Source organism: Urocitellus parryii, unplaced genomic scaffold (genome assembly GCF_045843805.1).
Source record: "Urocitellus parryii isolate mUroPar1 unplaced genomic scaffold, mUroPar1.hap1 Scaffold_48, whole genome shotgun sequence".
In the NCBI taxonomy this organism is placed as follows: Eukaryota; Metazoa; Chordata; class Mammalia; order Rodentia; family Sciuridae; genus Urocitellus; species Urocitellus parryii.
This window is the reverse complement of record NW_027554049.1, coordinates 3,842,118-3,864,907: the sequence shown is the minus strand read 5'-3', so window position 1 is coordinate 3,864,907 and position 22,790 is coordinate 3,842,118. Positions and strand designations below refer to the sequence as shown.

At 38.9% G+C, this 22,790-nt stretch overlaps 1 pseudogene; it reads right to left on the bottom strand.

Annotated features, from left to right (window-relative positions):
• Positions 1-4,296: 4,296 nt before the first annotated feature.
• LOC144252577 (mediator of RNA polymerase II transcription subunit 13-like pseudogene) lies at positions 4,297-10,868 on the bottom strand (annotated as a pseudogene).
• Positions 10,869-22,790: the final 11,922 nt, after the last annotated feature.

The window sequence follows — 22,790 nt, the reverse complement described above, 5'->3', positions numbered from 1 at the left end:
TGTTTCTGTAGTCCTATAAGTAGGTACAATTAAATCCTTACTTAAACAATAAAAAATAAAGATTAATTAAATAACTTATACATAGATATATCAATGAGAAAACTGAGTCCCAGAGATCTTGCAGTTGAGAGAGTCAGGTATCAAAGCCAACCCTCAAATCAGAGGTCATAGTGTTAGATTCTGTTTTATCTTGTCTTAGTTGAAGTTCAAAGGATCTGAGTAACTTAATAAGGTCACATAAATAGTGGTGAATTACATCTGCAATTTCTATCCAAGTCTTCTAACATCTTTTCCAGCACAGTATCTAATTAATGCCAGTAAAATTATTCATAATCAATGCTTATCAGAAATTCCACCACAGACTCTGAGACCCCTGGCATGGCAGAGCATTAGTATTTTTAAGTACTTTGGTATAGAAGGATCTTAATATACTTTTTCTAGCACTTTCCTCATTGCCCATGCCTGAAGATATCCTCAATAGAGAGATTCAATGGGAAATGTATTCTTAATATGGAAACTTTGTAAAAAGATAAACAAGTCAATGGAACAGAGGGGAAAAAGTTTTAGTTTTCTCTTTACGTGATATATTATGGTTTTATCTTTCCTGGCTAGTAGATAATGTAGGTACTTGAGTTAGATTGGCAGATAAACTAGGTTTGAGCAAAAAGTGTTTCTGCAGAACAATAGTGTTACTTCTTATTTATTTTTAAGGCACATTGGGATTCTTTAGTAATAAGAACAAAATCCAGAACCCATGTTCTATGCAGTCACAATATAATATTCTTATACTTAAAACTTCTAGACTATGTTAGGAATTATGGTGAGAACAGAGTTCGAAAATGAGAAAAATGGGACACAGATTTTATTCTGTTTTCATTAGTAGGATTTCTAGAGGGGGAACTGTTATTTTGGTGTGAGGCCTTGCCATTCTGGTAGAGGGCATGATGAACCTGAATTCTCACTCATGGTTCCTTGGTCTACTGGCTGCACTAATTGTTCTTTATCTATTTTGCTGTTTCCTTTGCTTTTCCCCAACCTTTCATTGTAGGATTTATTGCTTTATGGATTATGCCTGTAATCCCAGTGGCTCAGGACATGAAGGCAGGAAAATTGTGAGTTCAAAGCCAGCCTCAGCAATGTCAAGGCCATAAGCAACTTAGTCCCTCTAGATAAATTACAACTCAGTGCCTCTAAATAAAATACAAAATAGGGCTGAGGATATGGCTCAGTGGTTGAGTCTGCAGAGTTCAATTCCTGGTATCTAAATTATAAAAGAATTAATTGTATATCTCCACATCCTATTTTTGTCTCTACTATAGCACTTTCCTCTGTATATCTTCATAACACAATTTTCAAAATTTTGTCTCTAACATAAAACTTCCTCTGTATTCCCTTCTTACCACCAAATAGAGCCAAATTTGCAATCTTGATCTTACCCCATTTCCAAATTTTTAGCTCAGAGTCATCCCTATTTTTGTGATAAAACCTCAATTTTTCCATTTGCTTATTTAAAATTAGTCAGTCACTATATCTCCCTAATCACTCTACCTACTTTTGCATCTTAATTTCTCTGTTATACTTATGATGCTCCAACATAATTTGCATGTCTATCCCTGACCTAACCATGTATTTATCTCCTAAAATCTTTTTTTCAGTAATTCAATAATTTATTCCTCTAAAAAAGTGTGTAAAAGTATATAGCTCTCATCCACAAGTTATATATGAATGACATTTAAAATGAATGCCTTTTATTATTGTTTCTTTTTTATCAAAGTCTTTTAGTGTATTGTACCAGCTCTATAGTATAGTTTTTTTTTCAATGAACTTCATATATTTTTGTATTCTTTGAAATTGTTTGCTATATATGAAAGGAGCTCACTGCAAAATGCTTGAAGAAAATAAAGAAAACAAAAGAAATTCTGAACTTCCCATAAATATACAGCTTTCACATTAAAAAAAAAATTTCTGAAATATACATTCAAGCATGCTGGACAATCCCACCCTTCTCCCCTCCCCACTACCCCTTTTTAGTTCAAACCATGGTTAAGAGTTCTGATTTCTAGAGAATTTCCAAAATTAAAAAATAAAATAACTTTTCACTCTGTAGCAAATCCAGGGCTTTTATATTTTATATTAATTCATTTAAAAACTCACAAGTAAAATAGTGCATATGTAAGGGAAATATTATACATACTTTTTCACACAGAAGTACAAAATAAGATTTTTTAAAAAATCTATTGCCATTCATTTTTTTTGCAAAAAAATGTATAAATATGTCACCATTTTTTAACTTAAAAAACTTACCTAATTAAAAGACATCAGATGAAATCTACTCTTTGCTGCCTTTTTAATTTTTTTGTCATTTTTTTTTTCTGCTTAGAATTGGGTTTCTAGGGAAGAAAAGCCCCTGCATTAAAAATAGCCCATTAAAAAAAATCAAAGTTCTGAAGAATTCTGGGAAAAAAGCAACCCAAAAGTGGTAAAAGATTACAAATATCTACTTTAAAATGTGTCTTCTCACCAAGATAATTTTATACAAGTTTAAAATCTTCATCATCTTATGCTCTTCAAAAGGCCTTGAGAATTTTCCTTTCTGATTATAAAAAACAGCACTGCAGTATTTTCAGTTAATTTCACACTGTACACATTAGATACAAATGGTTTGATATATCACATTTTTTTAACCTATACATTGTGAAAGTCTACCCCTCCCGCCTTCAATTGGTGGCACAGAGAACAAAATTATCCATTTACAAATTATTTCTCTGCTTTTACATTCCCATCACACAACTTTTTAAATATAATGTTTTAAATGTTAAATTATTTCAAGAAAAAATACTTTTATAAAATCATATGAATTATTATAATGTTTCATTTTTTTGTTAATAACCAGGACATGGAAGTCTCCTGGAAGAACTTTTAAAATCTGCATGATTCTCTCCACAGATGAAAAGAGCTCAAGCCCTTGTCAAAGGGGCTCCGAGAAGCCAGTCCATGCCTCCTACCACCCTCAGATCAAAACACACAGCAACACAAGGGTTAGAAACAAAGTCTCAAATACAACCCTCTGGGCCTGGAAAGAGGAGTCATAAAATACTTCCATTAGCCATTAATGCTTTAAAAAGACATTTAAGAAAAAAAATCCCACCATGAAGGTTCAACTTCAAGTACTAATTTAATGGCTAAGTTGTAATAGTTCTTTGAAATAATATTCCTATGGTCCAGAAAATATTCACCATATTTATAACTGATTTTATGAGCAAACACTTTCCACTGTGATATGTACCTGAGTCCCTTTTGCTCTAATGAGAGTAGAGAACTGGCTTTCGATAAGAATTCACTAGAAAGTGTATTTCCATTATGACTATATAAAACTAGTTAAGGTATTTGCCGCCATGGCTCTGGACAGAGCTCTACTGCCTTGGTATGAAACTGTCTTCCTTCACACAATGCGGGCCACACTGAGAATGGAAGAACTCCTATTGTGTTCTTAACAAGATCTACTGCTGGGTGGTCATGAACACATGACATTTTAGGCATGATCTTTCAGATTTTTTTCACTCTTTTTCTGGCTTCTAGGACAGAGGTATGTAGTCAAAGAATCCTATGGTAGATCTGAGTTGGGTTTCAGCTACTGTACCTGGTCCTCAACAATCAAAAAGTGAAAAGAAAGCAAAAACATATGACAAAACAACTTAAAATAAATAAAATGAAGCAGTCTCCAGACCTTTTTAATCTGCACACAGGTATGAAGTCAACTAAAGCATTCATGCCAATCTGGATGGGAGTGTTTGGGAGTCAGAGACTCCAGTATGAAATCATGTACTTGAGCTGATTATTTTTAAAAAGTCCCAGAGAATGGAGTTCAGATAACCCACAGGCCATACACCAAAAACAATTGGATTTTATCCAAAGGGCTCTGTGGACCTCATCTTTAAACACAAGCTGAAAACACTCTCTTATGAAAAAGGACACTGTCTCTTCTGTTTCCCTTTTAAAAGCCACCAGCAACAACTACTTCCTGTGGACCAGTGGCTGGGAGGGGTGCTGCTCACACCACACACTGTCTGAGAGTCACTGCTTATGGAAGTTTCCAGGTCCATGAGAGAAGTGTCAAAGAGTTGCTGTGGTCATGAGCACTACAGAATGAACAGGTGCCTGCTAAGGGCTTCACAGTGTGGGACTGTGGAGACTGGTCTGAAGAAAAGAATGTGGGCTATTTGCAAAGTATACCAGGTTCCTCACACAAAGGCTGTGGGAGAAGGAACTGAGCCAGAGAGAACAAGTGCTTTCCAATTAAAGTATATTCATGATGACATTGTACAACTGACTGAGCACCACAAGTGGACAGGAAGGCAGGAAGTATGGTGCTGGGTGGCTGGATTGCACGTGAGCCAGGACAGTGTGTTGTACTGCTCCAAAACAAACCTTAAAACATCAGATGTGGTCTTGGAGTCCAGAGGGTGTGGAACCCATTGAGAATTCCTGGTAGGGAGAAGTTCATCTGACTGTGCTACAGAGATGTGGTGATGAAGTGAAGCCTTTAGGAAGAGAGGGCACTGGTTCTGAGTCTGGGTACATGATGACCAAAAACCACTGGGAGAGATTCTCAGCTTTGTCAGTTGACACAAAATACCCAAGGGGCAAGGCTGCTGCTTGAGCTCCTCTGGTGCCTCTCTTGAGAGAAGATGCTCATACTGGCTCAGACTGTGCTGGAAGTGAGAGCCCACACCAATTTCAGAAGGAGAGCCTGAGGAGGGAACTGGGGAGGAGTTGGGAGAGGAATGGAGGTTCCCAGTCATTAATATGCCAATGTCATTGTCCATATCATCTGGAAATGGAAGGTCAACAAAAATATCATCATTGTTAGGGCTGATCCCATCCTCATGGGGATAGTTTGCTGAGCCACCTGGATGGTTGATGATGTTGGGAACACTAAGATGTACAAGATGCGTCTTGAGGGGTATACAGCTGATAAGACTACAGGTTCAGTGCAGTACTTCAGCCCAAAACAGAGCCCATTGTGACAGCATTTGCCATCACTACAAAGGACCCCTGGGGCTCCATGGCGGGCTCCACATATCCAGCACACCTCCTTGAGCTGTTTGCTGATTGTCTGTAGTGAACATTCTCCAAGGACGATACTCCAGTCTTTAAGCTACCCATGGCCAAGATGCCCAAGTGTTCCAATCACAACTATCCAGGGCAGTGATATCATTTGCACAATGCCTATGCACCTTCCCACAGTTTCTACAGTCCAATCTTGCGTGAAGATACTTTACTCTTCTGTGACCTATTTGGTAAAGCAATATTCACAACGCAATTCTCTAATAACTCCCCATGGAGGTCAGGGCAGGAAGCCAAGAGCCAGTGCTTTTCATGCGATAGACAATAGCCCACAAAGAGCACATTGTACTTCTGGCTGGCCTCACCAAAGTTCTGTCCAAGCTCTTTCTGCTTTGATGTGTCTTTGATTGGGCACAATATAAAAGGAGGGGAGTAAAGATGGATTGGGCTGGGCCGCTTAGGGTTCTTGAGAGTCATCTCAATGCTGGCTGCAGATCCAAATTCTGTGAGGGATTTAATGTGGATCTGTGTAGGTAGATGTCACAAGCACTGGCAGTACTCTGAAAATGCCATGGACTTCAAGTATTGAATGCAGAAAACTTGTTCATTCTTCACTGTCTGTAGCATGTACTGGCAGGGCACAATCTGGAGAAAGAATTTCTCATATGCTCAGATAAATTATCCAGCATTTCTGTGCAGCAGCACATCAAATTCAAGAGCCAGAAGTTTTCAGAAGTGGAGTCTTCCTCTGAAGTGTAGGTGAATGGGACCACCATGTAAATGACAACAGCAGGAGAATAGGCTTGGCTGTCTGCATAGTCAGGCTCTGTGGGAATTCCTATTTTCTCCCTTTCTGTAACACTTTCTTGTCCATCCTGCATGGGCCTGGAGGAATTCTGCCCACGTTCAATGTCTCCACCACAGCCCATGTTCCCTTGTGTTCTTTCTGTGGCACTGCCCCCAACACAGGGGTTCTGCCTTCTAACACTACCACTGAGTCCTGAGGAAGAGGTAGTGCTCATTTGGTTAATGCCCAGAGCAGAAGCAGATGATGAGACTGGGGGCACAGAGGAACCAGATGTGGAACTACTTGTTGTGGAGTTTGTAGAACCACCATTAGATGTTGGATTTAATGCACTGCTAGCTGAGGGAACTGCTGATCCTGAATTTGAAGCTAAAGGCCTAGTATTCCAAGGTGGAGCTTGTCCCTGTGTTGCTGCTGCTGGGGTCTGGTATTTAGTTAGTATCAACAGGCTACTGTCCAGCTGCAGAGTGGCTAACTTAGGTGCTAGGTGATGATGGCAAACTTGTGCATAAAGTCTGAGTCTGGAATGATTGTCATTGTCCTCACTGCTCCAAGGCTGGTTAAATCATTTGCTCACAAGCTCATCTGTCAGCTTCTGTACCACGGTCTTTCCCACATGCATGATGACATCACATAGCACTTAGCAGATGAACTTGTGCTGCCCAAGCCTACACATCTTATATACAGTACTCAAGTCCCTGAAGAAAGTTTTGGCTCCTTCTAGCAAGGCCTCATTTTCTGGACACACCACAATATAGGCAACATCACGGTGGCCCCACATGGGTCCAACAACAGCCTTTCCCAAAAGGGCAAGGAGAATGGCAAGATGGTCAGGAGGTCCTTGTCATAGCCTACTAGCAGGGTAGGGATGGGTAACAGCTCAGGAGATTCTTCTGAACTGTAGGTTCCACGTCCCATCATCTTATGGAACTGCTGCCAGGTGAGTGGTCCCTGCATGTGTTGGATGTTCTCCCAGGTTCTTCCCATGTGCTTCTTTTGGATGACACGTTGGAGAAAGGGTTGCAGAGACAACAGCATGTGGACCACATCCTGAGAGGAGAGCATGCTGATGTCTAGCACATTGCTATGAGGCCAAGAGTGCACAGTGGCACTTTTCATCAGAGCTTCATCCATTTTCCCACCAGTGGGATTATCCACATACTGCCATCCCTGCTCCAGCACATTAAAGCACTCTGTCCAGTAATCATGTTGTCTGCCTGTACCCGGCCATAACTCCAGCTAATACAGGGAAGAGTTTGGCGACTGTTAGAGGAAATACAGTCCAGGAAACTCAGAGAAGCAAACGGTTGTGTATGTTGATTCTGAAGGAGGAGAAGAAGGCTTATGTGTGTCTCCTGGGATTTTCTGGCTCCCTCCATCTGAGGAAGAAACTTTGGTCTGACACATCATTAAGCACCTCTCTGCAGCCTGACCAATATCAGCATTATTCCCCAAAATATCCAACTCATCTTCAAGGAAGAGTCCTGAATTGTAGCCAAGTTTGCAGTTCATAATAGCACTAAACCCACAGGTGAAGTGGGCTGGTCCTCATTGGAAGAATCAGGGATGTAGAGCCCAATATCTGACCCTTAGATGTTCATGTTGCAGGCACAGATGCAACAGCTGCCAAAGTTTCTGTTTTTAAAGACATTCATCACAGAATCTGAGAGAATCAGGGTGACATAAAGAGTGTGGGTCTCAGGAATTTGCTGCATTGTGGCAGGCTCCACAGAGTTAAGAGGCTTTGTGGTAGAAGGAGCAGAGGCTGGTGACCCCTGATCAGTGCTGTCATATTTAACAGACCCTTGACCACTTGCAGTGCCCCCACCTCTGGGAGTTCTTGGGGTTCTGGGAGTTCATGGTGTGGGGACAGAAAACAAGGGGTCTCTGGAGATGAGAGCACTCCTGCCCCACTGTTGCTGGCTGGGGCACTGCTGTTCAGCATCATCTGCGTGTTCATCTGTTGTGAGTTCAAATAGTCTGGATCTGCTAGGCTCCCAACATTAGGCATGTTATGGTAGCTGTCCCTAATGAAAGTGGCTGTAGGGGCCATGGGCACTTGTTCAATTTTAGGAGAAATTGCTTATGAAGGCTGAAACAGACAGGCATCAGGTATCTTCAGGCGTAGCAGGCAATGGCTTGGCAACATCTTCAGTGGAGCAAACATGGAAGATTTCACAAAAGGCTGAATAGGTTGAACTCTATGCACATATGAAAAGTCCTTTATATCCTCGGATTTGGGATTTCCTAATCCATCCTCTACTTCCATTTTGAATTCTGTGAGGTATGTTGAAATTATATTGTCCATAGGACTCTCCATCATGCCTAATTCTGACACTGTCTCTGAACTGATCCCATCTTTATAATTCATCACAGAAGAAAATGCCGGATGCTGTTCCAAAGATAGAGGGGTGGAGAACATCCTTTGCAAGTCTGCAACTGTTGGTGTGTATGGAACAGCAGCTCTTCCATATTTCCCAAGAGGTTGATCTTCTGTTCCAACTATAGGCATTTTTGATGAGCGCAGTGCAGGTGATACAGCCCCAAGTTCTTCATCATCGGAATTGTCAAAGATGTTGTCTAAGTCATGCAGGGAAGGTGCCAAATCTGTCACCTGCATAAGGCTATTGGAGCCAGCTCTGCCAGCTGCATTATCCTGCTGGACATCTGTGTTAGTAGCAGAACTGAAAATAGACATGTTATTTTTCCCATCAGGCACTGGTGTGGAATGACCTGGTGTAGTGACATCCTTTGAACCAAATCCATCCTCTAACTTTTTTTTTCAGGGAATCCTCATCTGTCCCTTGTTTGTATTTCTTATTTGCTGTGAAAATGTATTTTATGTTGCCATCTTAAAAGGTATATGGGTCACTGACTTCTTCAAAACTGTCTCCAGGTTGCTGTGACAGAGGCAACGGGTCAAGGAAGTGGAGTGACTGCATCTGGGTCTGCTTGTCTTGCCAGATTTTAAACCATTTGTTAGGTTGTACAAAGAGTCTTTGCAATACAGTGCTCTCTGAGTTCACCTCCATTTTTGAATCACATCTCTCACCCTGGAGCTCTGGAGGCCTAAACAATGCATCAGCGCTGGCTGGGAGATGAAAACTATGCCACAATTTATCTGATGACTCTGGGTTTGAGGGCTTAATCCCACAATATAAGGCTATCTTGCTGATCTCTGCCATTAGAGACAGTCTTTGGCCTATGAGGACAGTTCTGTCATCTAAAGTAGATAATTGCTGAAGTTCTAGCCCATTTCCACAGAGGGCTGGATTCACAGGGACAGAAGGTGGGTCCAAACTTTCTCTTTCCTGACCTCATGGCTGAGCGCTGAATGTTGGTGGCAGAGGGGAAAAAGGGGAATGAGGTGAATCCATAGAATTCAGATTCATTTGCTTGCTTGTATTTCTGGAAGGCACGAACATTTGCTTATCATACTTCCAACTGCTAGACACCTCTAAGGAGGAGTCCATCCATGCCAACCCTATCTTTTGTCCTTGTGTATCCTGTTTCATGCATAACTCTTCAGCCACAGAGGGCCTATGATGAAATGGTATCAAGGATCTCTTTTGGAACTTATCTCCTTTTTCTTGTCTTTATGTTATTTTGTGCTTAGAAGAAGCAGGAGGTGGTAAAGATGAAGATGATGATGGTCTTGCACTGAACCCTGGTTGAGAAATTGTGGGAGGTCAACTGGGTCTTACTGCACACTATTTTAAAAGTTTATGCCTGGAACAAGAATAGCTGACTCTTTGGGTTGAATCCACAAAACCCCAGGTAGCAGGATTCTTAGCAGGCTCTTCTTCAAGATCTGGAGTTGACATTTGGCTCCTCTTGGACTAGGTTCTGTTGAAGATGCATTCCCTCCAGATTCGATGAACCATATGATTGTGGAGTTTTGAAGGAATCTTCCCCGATCTCTTTGACTATGCATAGTTACCATCCCCTGGTCTTGGGAACCCAGATGACTGGTAGCAGTCTGCATATCTCCACTCCTGTGATAGCCTGCTCTGGAGAGGTGGGAAGGGTCAGAGGCATCCCCCAGTTACTTGGGTCCTTCACTCTATACAGTCCCGGCTTCCCAACTGTAATATGGCCTCCAGCAGTGGCAAAACTCTGAGGTACTGGGATGTCATTCTGAGAGGTCAATACAAAAGCTGAAGGGTAGACCATCCGAACACCACCAACAATTACTTCGATTGCCACAGGGAAATCATCATCATACCCCAACTCTTCTTCCTCTTTCAATTCCTCTTTCTTTTTTAGCACCATCGGGTAGAAATATTGCCATTTCTCAATCCACTTGCAGGTGGCTGGGTCTGACATTTTATATGCTTGGCCTGTTAGCATGCCATTTAAGCCATGTGGACTCACCAGTACTTGAAATGGTGCAGGTGGAGACTGAACCATGTGTATATGTTCCTCACTGATCAAATAAATTGGCTGATGTTGGGCAATCTCCACACTTGTGCATACATTTCTTTCTCCGTGAAGAAAAAATGTAAACACACAACAAATGTTCACTTTGTTGACTGGCTTTTCATCCTTCTCATAGGGTTGAACAAACCACTTCCCAATCCTAACGAAATTCTTATCCATCAGGCACATTTCTAAGAAATTGTAGATCGCTTTGAAGAGCAGCGTCCTACATTCATAGGAAAGGCCATTTCCCAGAGTCCTTCTTCCACAAACTGCAGTTCATGATGTATTACACCCACAAGGTTGGGTTCATTCCCACCAGAATACCCATGATTCTTTGCAATCTGGTTTGACATCATGACGCCATACACACTACAGGTATGGCAGGCAGTGGATGAAATGTTAACAAGATTGGATCATCTTGGGCTGGGGGTGAAATTATGTGTCCACAGGCCCCATGCCCTCCAAAATTGTGCCTAGGCCATTTAATTCCTGTGAGTTCAGCCAGCAAGAAGAGGTTGGAGTGAAAATCCTCCAATCTCGCCCCGTTGGCCACCCAGTTCGCTGCCTCACTCATGATCCTCTGAGAGCCAGACTGCCAGAAACTGGGCATGTCGGGTTCAGGCGACCGAGGCGAGGCCGTGCCAGGCGGTGGTGCCTAGTGGAGGAGCGCCTGAGTCACGGACAACGCAGCCTCCGGGGAAGGATGGGAGGGCTGGCGGGAGGCCAGGAGGCGCCACAGTGGCGCTGTGCCAGGGCCCCCGGGCTGGGTGGTGGGGGAGGGCCGTCGGTCCTCGGAGGCCATGGGGCTCCTTCCTGATCGGGTGGTGGCTCAGGCAGCTGCGGGGAGCACTGTCCTCCTGGCATGGCGCCCTCCTGGCGTCTTAGGGACGCCCCTGCCTCCCTGGCCAGTGCTGCGGGCTGGCCACCTCAGCCTTCCCTGTTCCTCAGCCACTGCCGCTGCCGCTGCCTTGTTTATCTCCAGCCACCGACTCCCCCTTGGTCCCTGCGGACGTGTGAGGGGAGTCCTGGATCCGCCGCCTCCTGGGAACGAAGGGAGGGGGTGCAGACAAAGCCAGAGGGCGACCCAGGATTGTCCCCCCCTTCCTCTTCCTCCCCCACCCCAGCTCCTCCCCAGTCAGCTGTCCTAAAATCTTCTACGAAGGCTTATTAAATGAGAGTTGTATTACTAAAATGCTTTGAATCGGTGGAAATTAACATATTAGGTTGACACTTAAGTTGGGGGAAAATGCCTAAGCCTTTTATGGCTGTGACTTTTTCGAAGTCAATCCTAAATAACTCATCTCTGTCAGACTAATGTGCAATGAACAGAGTGACAAAAAATCTTTAAGTAATACCTTATTGGAAATCAGTTGAGGTCTTTAAGGTGGAGATTTATTTTCAATCCCTATGAATTGGAGAAACATAATTTGAGAGTACTCATTGTGAAATGAGTAATATTTTGGAAACTTTTAGTAATTTATATGCGATAACTAATCAGCAAAATATGGTAAAATCTGACCTGCCATCTCTAAGGATCATTGTAACATTCAGAGGGTAAAAGAATGTAAAAACCATAATATTGTAGTAAATATTAATACTTGATGAAGATAATTTGTGACTTCTTTCTCAGGCAATCCATACACTTTAGAAATTTTTATTGCAGACTTCTAACCATATATTTGTATGTTTGTGCAATATGTACATATGTGTATGTACATGTAAATGTATATTTGTTTACATGAATATAGGTTCTCATTCTTAGTGGTTGGCAAAATAAAAACACCTCCAAAGATTTTTTTTTATCTAATCAACAAAACCCGTAAATAGTCTGTGACAAGGCAAGCAGACATACTGTTAGAAACAGATAAAATTGCTCTTCAGCATATTTTTATATTTTGAGGTAGATGTGCTGATTATCTGAGTGGCATAAATATAATCACAAAGATTCATTAAATGTGGAAGAGGAACACAGAAGAGTAAGTTGAACAGTGATACAATATGTGAAAGAGTCTACTGGCCATTGCAGACTTCACTCTTAGAGATCCAGAGGGAACACAAGCCTCTAACATCTCGATTTCTCCCCAGTAAGACCCATATTAAATGTCTCATCCTTAAAGCTTGCTTTCAATACAAAATAATGCACCAATAGATGAATTTAATTCTGTTATAATGTATGCAAGTATATACTTGGAGAAAATAAAATTGTGAATGTGATATATATATATATATATATATATATATATATATATTTGATTACTTTCAGCTACATGAAACAAAAAAGAAGTTTAACATCTGCATTGGGCTGGAGATGTGGCTCAAGCGGTAACGTGTTCGCCTGGCATGCGCAGGGCACTGGGTTCGATCCTCAGCACCACATAAAAATAAAATAAAGATGTTGTGTCCACTGAAAACCAAAATAAATATTGAAAAATTCTCTCTCTCTCTCTCTTAAAAGAAAAGAAAACATCTGCAAAGGGAATAGGAAGACTGCACTAAAACTTGAATGAGTGAGGTACATTGGGCAAAATATATCAAGCTCTTAATAAAGGTTTTTGAATATTTTGTTATTATTCTCTTTGGAGAGAATTCTAGAACACCGAACTGTGGTGAATATTGATGTGGTTAAGATAATGCTTAAAAAGAATTAGCACTTCCAAGCACTATGATTTTATCATAAATGAGGGAGTGGAAAGAGGAGTGGAGTAAAAGAAGTCCATAAAAACTGAAAAAAGACAGTGGGCTCTAAAACAATTTGTCAGAACACAGATACTTGCTTCTTTGGCAGTAGGAGGTTTAAATCAAGGGATGTTAAGGTTTAGTATGCCTGTTGAAGCCCCCTAAAGCCCAAGGTTATGCAAGAGCAGTGGCTAAGACAAAGGTCAGCTCGGGCAGGCCCAAGCTAGGAGGAGAAAATGTTCTTTTCCCCTTGTCTTAAGTCACAAGCTCAGCATACCTGGGCCAACAGGGAGAGGCTCTTGGCATGCTTAGCCTGGGAACAGTACATAGTAAAGAAACACATGCAGCCTCAGATGATTAGATAAACTCTATAAAAGAACTCTTGGCTTTACTGAGCAAATAAATAAGAACGATCAGACTTTAGTTTAATATATTAGCTGAAGCATGTTATTAGGACAATGTGGATAAAGTGATGTAAAAGAATTGTTTGCCTTATGTCTAGAAGTGTATAAAAGAAGCTAAGAAATAAACATCAGCATGCAGTTGCATTTGCTGCCTTTGCTCTGCATCCCCTGTGTCCTGATTTCTTCGCGACCCTTACCCAGGGACCCGAACGCACTAGACGTTCACAAAGGGACTCAGGCATTTGGATGATTCACTGTTGCATCAGATCCTGTCATTTCCATTTTACTTTTGCTCATTATTTTTATTAGGCAAAGGCACAGAAAATCATGTGATTTATGCAAAGCAATTTTTGAGGGAAAATTACAAAATCTACACATAATATTTTAGAGACCAGTAAATGACAAAGACAAAAAATATGCAAACATAACAAATTTTAATTTTGGCGTATTTTGGAATTAAAATTTTAGAAATAATAAAAATTGAATATAAGAATTGAAACATAGAATTGGATTGCTTTAATAACTGACTTTTTTACAATAATGTAATATGAAATGTGCTTTAAAAATGATGATACTTTATGTTAATTATCAGCTCAATTTTCCTCTATATTCATTATTCTTCATTATACTTTCATAAGTTGATCTTATGCTATGGGTAGGATAAACCAGTAAATATTTCTTGTTGGACATCTTTCTTTGCCTATTGGATATGTCCATCTCTAGAGTCATCGTGATTTCAAAGCTAGGATTCCTATAGGAAGAGCCTATATAAAATTTACTGGCTCTATAAAATTACACTACAGTGAAATATCAGTAAGTGTTAAGTAATGATAGGTAGAAGAAAGGAAAAGATGGATAGGAAATCAGATGTGCAGTCACTGAATACAGAAGTAAAAATTGAGTGGCCAAGAGACAGTCAAATAGATGAATATGATATATGGTATTCCCAAGATTAAAAATATAATCAAATGAATTAGGGGAAAATATGCATCCTTCACCAGTCTACAACTTCCTTATCTATAAAATGATCCATATTGTTGTTTTTCTTTAATAGTATGTAGTTGTTATGTATTTGAAAATATATTCTCAATTATCTCATTTAATCTACATATCAATTTAAGCAACATTCCTTATCTTTTAACTTCTGTTTCAATATTAGTTTCATACAGACTACTCCTGCACTTTTTCTTTTTTGGATTCCAAAACATAGATGTGTACCAATACTTTTGATTGGTACAAGGGCTGATCTGAATTGCAAGCATCTTATCAATATGGGATATAGTGTATATGTATATGTATGTATAGTATATGCTATATCCCATATTTATACCCATACATATTACTCATAATATAACTTGAAATACAGAGAATGTCATCTCTGTAGCCATCAGACCTGATATTAAAAAGTCTAGTAAATTATATATTACCAGACAATACCAGATAGGCACAGTTTTACAGAGGATAACAAAGACAACTATGTATGCTTCATTTTTTTGTCTATCTAGTCTTGATATGAGCTTATTTATACTAAAGAACTTGGTATCTTTCCAGACTTAAAACACAAATAAAAATGCATTTGTAAAATTAAAAATGTAAGTGCTATGTATAGGATGAGTTTAGAATTTAGATCATTTTAGATCAGTTTGGATTTCATATTTTTAGATTAGGAATGCTCAACTAGTGAAGTCTGAAAAAATCCAACTTGTGAAATACTTTGGTACCAGCATGCCCAATAAAGAATACTCTGTGCATCCTTCAGAAAACTATTTATGCATCCTTAAATATTCATAGCAATCCAGTCTATGATGCCTTCTTGCAGTAGCTACCCAGAAGAGATAACAAAGTGAGCTAATTCATTTTGATATATTTTCTAGTCAGTCTTAAATGCATTCAGAAAAAATAAAATACAATAAGATAATTTATGGGTAAAATAGTTACTTAGCTGTATGAACAAATCAGATGCATACATTTGCCAACATTTTTTATATTCTAGGGTAAAATGGGGGCCTACTCATCCAAAATATTCTGACAATCTTATAACTGAAGAAGGTCTGACCCTAAGGCAATAAAAAATAAGCCAAAGTAGTTGATACTTTTATTTTAATTAAAAATTATAACATTCCCATGCAATCATTTATGTATGTATATAGAAGCAAATATGTATACACACTTAGATGTTTATATGTGTATGCAAAGGCCTGCATATACAAATGAATATATAAATATGCTGTATACATACACATATATTATCCACATATTGTATACACATAAAATAAATATAAATAACAAAGTCTTCAAATTTGTAATTGCTACATCCATTCACTGTAAGAGAAATAGCAATTAGCCTCCCAGAAGCATAATATAGATGCTTAAAGGTTGTAATTGCCCAATTACTATGACATTCTACTGTGACTTTTTAAAATTCTTTTACTTCACATTTTTGTGATGCTGTATAACATTTCTTTTAGAATGACACAATTATCTCCTACAAGCAAATAGTATGCTATATTCAAACCAAAATGTAAATCCTTAAGTTTGTAAAAATACAGTCAAGCAAACAAATAGTTCTTCAAAATAGTGAAAATAACTTGTTGGCCTCATGGAAAGAGATAAAACAAAGTAAATTATTATATTGCAGTAACATTGTACTTTATGCATCCCATGTTTTCTCAGACTGAAAAATTTCTTGGACTCCAATATATAAGCAATGTTCTACCTGGACAACGGGCTTTTCCAATTGTACCCCTGAGTAATGTTCTCCAGTCTATCTCACAATATTCATTTCCTTTCCTCTGAACGGGGGGGGGGGGCAGTAATATTCCTGAAATTTTACTTTAGAATTGACAAAAATAACATGATTTCATTTCAACATGATTTACTGTGTGAGCTAAGCTGAATTTATATTATTGTTTAAGGAGAGTTCACTGTATCATAAACCCATTAAGTCTATTTTCTCATTTCTTTCTGCCACCAAATTTGCCAAGTGGGTGTAAATTCTACAGTAAACATTTTTAGAAAAGGTCATTAAAATATTAGCTAACTACTTAAGTTCTTTTTTTGTTGTTGTTGCTCATAAATCCCAAATTTAGGATTAAACACTAAATCAGTGTTTTCTGTTTGTTTGTTTAAATCATGCTAGAAATGTGCACCATGGGGCTTCTTCCTACTTTCAGCAATTTTGAAGCAGTTTTTTTAAAGGATTACTCTTTTGGGGACCTGAAACATATCAGAAGCAGAAATATTATGTCTAGACACTAGTGCTATCTCTTTCCTTTAGGGTGATTTTGAATACCCTCCTCCAACTCACACCAACATGGGGTTGTCCAGATATCCAAAGAATACTGAGTCCCAGACCAGTAGATTAGAATTTCTAGATTATGTCATGAAATCAGATAGCTCCTATTATCTAGTATGTTGTACATTTCATAGAATGACTTGAAATTGGAACACTGAAATAGTGATAACACTATGATATGGGATTATATCAGTCATTTTAGACATGGGTCAGAACCATTCTCTGATTTAGAGTCCATAAATCAACTTGGATTAACAGTTTATACCTCTTGCCCTTCTTTGTTCTTACATTCTTGTCTACAGTGATTCTAACACACTTTATTGTGACAATATCATTGTTATTGTGGGTCCCCACTAATGGCATGCGTGATAGTCAGTTTACCAGTTTTTGAGATTCCCTGCCATAAGTCAAGTAGTCCTCTTAATATCACATGCAAGATTTGCACTTGCACAGTTTACCACAACAGCCAAATAAGGACATTTGGGAGAGCATTGCAAGCCAAGAATTTTGGTGACAATGCATCTTGATGCATCATGATATTACTAATGACATATAACCACCAAAAATGTGCTTACATAAGTAAGAATGTCTTTTTTGGTTCAATAAAAACTAGTTTCAAAGAACTGTTTTTGTGATTAATAACAGTACTGCAAACATAACTCTAATAAGAGAGATGAAATTAGGCAGGAATTATAAAATCGACACATGGACTTGTAATTAACAATAGTGCTGACATTATTTCTTATAATGAGAGGTGTGGAACTAGCTAGGAATTCTGAATGCAACTACAACCAAAAGAAGGAATGGGTTTCTGCATCCAAGATCAGGAAAATTTGGTGTTTTGGCAATTTAACTGATCAGACTAAAACAAATATCTCTTATCTACCTATTACTCTAAATCTTCATTAAAATTCTCACATTTTTTTGAAATTGCTTATATCAGCTGAGGACCCATGAAAAAATTCTTTCCCAAAGGTGATGCATGTCTTACTGGAAGACTTGTCCCAAGATATTTATTAGTTCTATAGCTTCCTCTGTCTTCTGGATCACATATCGGCTCCCCCATGAATACTACTTCTAACTTGTAGTTATTATCTCTTCTGTACAAAAATCAGTTTCACTTAAATGTCAAACTAGTTGCAAACTTCATTTATGTTATACTTTATGAGTTGAAAACCACTCAGACATCTTTTTTATCACAAATACTTTGAAGACAATTTAATGTATAAGCTTCCATTTAGAATCCTACCTCTCCTCCCAAGGACTCTCTTTTATATTTGGTATCTTGGCCAGAAAAAACTAAGCATCACATATATTGTTTTGCAGTTGTCTGGGAAATATTATAATATGAAAGTTTCAAGATATAAAGTCACACTATTCTCTACCTGAGTTCTGAATCAATAGAGTGTTAATAGAGTAATGCCAGTAATAGGCATTACTGGTGATTCCTAGCTTAAATTAAGTTACTAATTTTTACCTCAGAAGTAGAAAGAAATATTGATCCAGTCTCTGGTAAATGACTGCAGACAATCTTCCAAAATTGCAGAATATCTTGTACAAGAGGACAAGGTGTGTCTCTTTCCTGAAGGCAAGCTATCTTCCAAGCATAAAAAGCATAAGCATGAATTGCACATACTTAGCATCATAACACACTTCATACCTAAGGCACCTCATGCTTTCCCTTGAGGAAGACCAGTGAGGGTCAGGAGGGGTTTGGCAGTATTACTATGTGATATCCCTCTGAGGGATCTCATAATTTCTATTCACAGAATATCAAAATATTTTGATAGAAGCACCAATAACTAAGGTAATATGTAATCAAAAATAATAAAAGCCTACACACATTTCTTTTTCCACAGAAACATGATAAAGTAATTCAATAATTATTTGAAGTTTCCCTTTAGGGCAAATTCTATCTGGGATAGCTTCATCATATATATAAATGACATTGTAAAATGAGAAAATATGTGTTGAAAAACTTTGTAAAACTAAAGCACAAATAATTTTACTGTGATAAAAGAAGGTCTCAATCAGAAAGTGTTGAATAAGAAAATGTGAAATATTACTTCAAATTTCACACTGAAAATAAAGATATGATCTTAAAATATGCATTAACATGTCAGAAAAGAAAAAAAGTGATTGTGGAAGGGAAAAGAAGAAGAAGAAAAGCTAAATTATAGGTACTGTTATTCAAAAAAATACTTCTGTTGACTGATTTATTTTGCATAAACCTATTAATGTTACTTCAATGTTCATGTCTGTGTTTTGTAGAACTACATGAAAAACTAATCAATAGATTATAGGAAGTCTTACAATAGAAAACTTGCAAATATATCAGTGGCCAGTCCCATACAATTAAATCTCCCAATTACCCTAAATACAGGTAAAATTTTGTCAATTATGATCAAATCTGCAAAGAGAAAAAAAAGACTAAGTCAAAATAATGCATTTTTTTTTCTGAGTGTCTGAGTACTTCTATCAAAACTGCTAGTGAAAACAATAATCAACATTGTAATTGTGGGTCAACAAAGAATAATACATTAAATGGTTTTGTTTTCCTGAAAATTCTTTTCTTTTCAAGACAAGCTATTTTTTCATCATGTATTGAGAATTTTACTGAATATCTTTGTAAGTTTGCAATCCTAATAGTACCATTGAAATAAAGCACTGTACATCTGAGTAGGATCTCTTGATTCCTTTACAAAAATTCCAAGTCTCATACTCTAATTTTAATGGTTGCATTAAAAGATATAATTCTACAAGTATACAAAGTAGAATGCTGTCATCAAATCCAATGCAACATGATTGAGTATGAAATATTGGTATTGGTAATGAAGTCACACTTCCTTTTCTACTTTTCTACATAGAATTTTGAAAAGATAATATTATACATAGGAAAAGATACACAACAGCTGGGAATTCCTACACTCTAAATTTATATAATCAGATAAAAATACATGCTATCTGCATTATGATAATATCACCATAATGAAGAGTTTACCTTGATAGAATTTTTAAAGGTATTTGCAAGCACATTATTATTATGACTTTCCTTCCTAAAGAAGGCATATAAAGAAAGGAAGATTAATACAATTCCATTGTAGTATAGGTTGCTTATGTTTCTCATTCCTGGTTACTTAATTTATATTTTATAAATATAAATATTTTATAAATATTTTTATATTTTAAACATATTGCAAAGGTGCCCCTTATAAGCCTGAAAACCACAAAAGTGGTGTATGGGGGTCTAGCCAATGCAAGCAAGCCAAGTTACAGAAGGAGACAGTGCAGTCAAGCAGAGGGAAGCCTAACCAATCACAGTTAGCCCAGTCACCCCAGTTACAGAAACAGAGCCCCCTTACCCTAGTTACAGAAACAATACCCCATTAGGTAGTTCCGTGTTCTCACAGATTTCTATAGTAAGAGGAAAAGAACATTTTGCCCTAGTCATGATCTTTCTACTTGGCATGATTATTTTACAGGATGAAGTCATACAACAAAATGGAGTCACATTTGCTCCCACTATCACATTTCTCACTGGTTTTAGCAGGTTTGATGTCAATCTTGCACATCATTAGGCCTCAGTTTCTTCCCATTCTTCTAATGGACCATATTGAGCTAGCAAAACTATACATAGGATTTCACTTATATTTTTGCGTAGGTGGTTTAGGAGGGTTTTTACAATGCAGGGTCCTACAGCGATCCCAATCAGAAGAAGTACTAGGGGCCCAGCTATGGCTGAAATGATGGTAGTTAACCAAGGGTACCATGAGAATAGGTTTTGGAACCAATTGCCTGAAGCTTCTCATATTTTCTCTCTTTCCTTTAATCTGTTTCTTTCTAATGCTAAACTATCCTTTATTATTCCAGAATGGTTTGCATAAAAACAACAGGTTTCTCCTAGGGCTATACAGAGTCCTCCCTGTTTTAAAAAAAGAAGATCTAGCCCCCATCTGTTTTGTAAGACCATTTCTGCCAGGGAATCTAGTGAATCCTCTAGTTTAGAGTTTGATCTTTCTAGTTCTCCTAAATCTATATCTATTTGACGACTGAGGGACTTAAAATTTTCAGAACCTGTGATTAGAGCTGCAGTTCCTAAAGCAGTATATCCAGCTATTCCCAAACCAGCAAGGAGGGGAACTAAAATGGGGGCAGCCTGTTTACGCTGGTAAATTAGAGAGCCCTGGCCTTCTAATAAGTCCTGGTGTTCTCTTCCCTCTACTCCATCAAAATAGTAGGTTTGGGGAAATAGATGTGTTGTGATACACAGTTCTGAGCTATTTACAGCCTGAAGATTTTAGCAAGGGGTTAGTCCAGATGTGCAGGCAAACTGAGTTCCTTGGGGGGGGGCAAGGAAGTATGGTTCGGTAGTTGATCGAAGTAGGACTCGGGAGGCACAGTTTTTGGTAAATGGGGAATTGTCTCACTTGTAAGTTGGTTATGGAAGCAAGTACCTTTTCCTTGGAGATCACCTAATGTGATCTTGGGAGTAGTTCCCCAGGGACATCTTTTTGAGTCAGACATTTTTGTCAAAGATAGGTTTTGGAACTTGGTGAGTATAATATTTCCAGTCCCAAGACCTATGTAATAAGGGGGCTCAGGGTTTAGACAGAGCCAACAGTCTTTAGTCATGTTGGGTTGGGACTGGTTTAAGACAGAAAATATCTAGGAGAGGCTGTCTGGGTTCTATATTTACATCTGAGGTTGTTTTAGCCAACTAGGTATGGTCACAAGGATTGTCTTGGAGAGCTGTGGCTACCAAAGATGTGGGTTTGAGCCTAGGTGGTAAGGGGGGTTTAGGCTTTAAGATTCCCTGAGAGTTTCAATTGGGTTTATTGGTCTCGGGGTGCCGGTGAGTTGAATGGTAAATTTGGACCCTGGGTCTGGACCCCATACATGTAATCTGTAGGGAACTAGAAGGAAGTTCTCCTTGAAAGATTAGCCTGACAGCCCCCTGGGAGACATTCTGCCCTGAAGGCATCCTGCAGCTACCTATCTCCCTGGAACATCCTGCGGTTATCAGGATCATCAGACATTTTGCAGCTGGCAGTTTTACCACCCACATCCAGCAATTGCAGAGACCTTCCCCATCCCTAGCATATGAATACCCACCCAGCAATTGCTGATTAGAGAGCTTCCCCATCCCCAGCATATAAATACCCCTGTGTGAACAATAAAAGTTTGCAGCTTGATCAGAACTTTTGTCTTGCTGTCACCTTTTGTGTCTCTTGTCCCTTCATTCCTCCCCATCTAGGTTTGCTGCCCACGTTGATGTGTCCTGCTGGATGGGACAGTAATCTAAGTCCCCAAGTTTTTCCTGCCCTCCATCGTGCCTGTTGGCTAGGGTCTGACCATAATAGTATGGTTATCACAATGGGATTGCATGTTCCTTGCCAAATGCAAGGTTTCAGTGTTGTCTTTCTTTTAACCATTATATATGTACCATTTTCTACCCAAGGGGCAATAGTTTTACATCCCCAATTGGCACAATGATATTGATTATCTCCCTGACATGATGGGGGCCCACTGGCAGGACAGATATAAAATTGTTGGTTCTGGAAGGACTTTTCATAATTAAGATCCCCACAATTTGAGGAGTAATATCCAGCTATTCCCATGATTCCCTTAGAATGTCTGGTAAGCTTAGTCTGGTTAATGGAGATTATCATCCCATTTTATGAGTGTCTCAGCACCCAGGTGTTAAACACAGGTTGATGGGGGCTATAACCATGACAGGTCAAGGAAAGGAGAGTCAAGAGGAGGGCTGCTTTAAAAGTCTTATCTTTAGTGGGTTGGCAGTTTGATGGATGGTCCATCTTGGTTGGGGTTTTTCTGGATCTGGTGCTGGAGCTGGTTTAATATGAGTCCAGTGGATCCAGGCTGTCTTTCCCGAAACTTTAACAGCAGTTGGAGTAGTCAGAACCACAGTCCAAGGTCCCTTCCAACGGGGTTCCAGCGAAGTCACAGGTAGTTTCTTAAAATACACCAGATCTCCAGGCTGGTAGGGGTGTACTTCCTTCATGCTGTTGGAGACATGAGTATTAGTATCACCAAAGGTCTGTTTTATAGATTTTTGTACTCAGTGGAAGGCTTGTAAAGATTTCAGGAAATGGTCATTTTT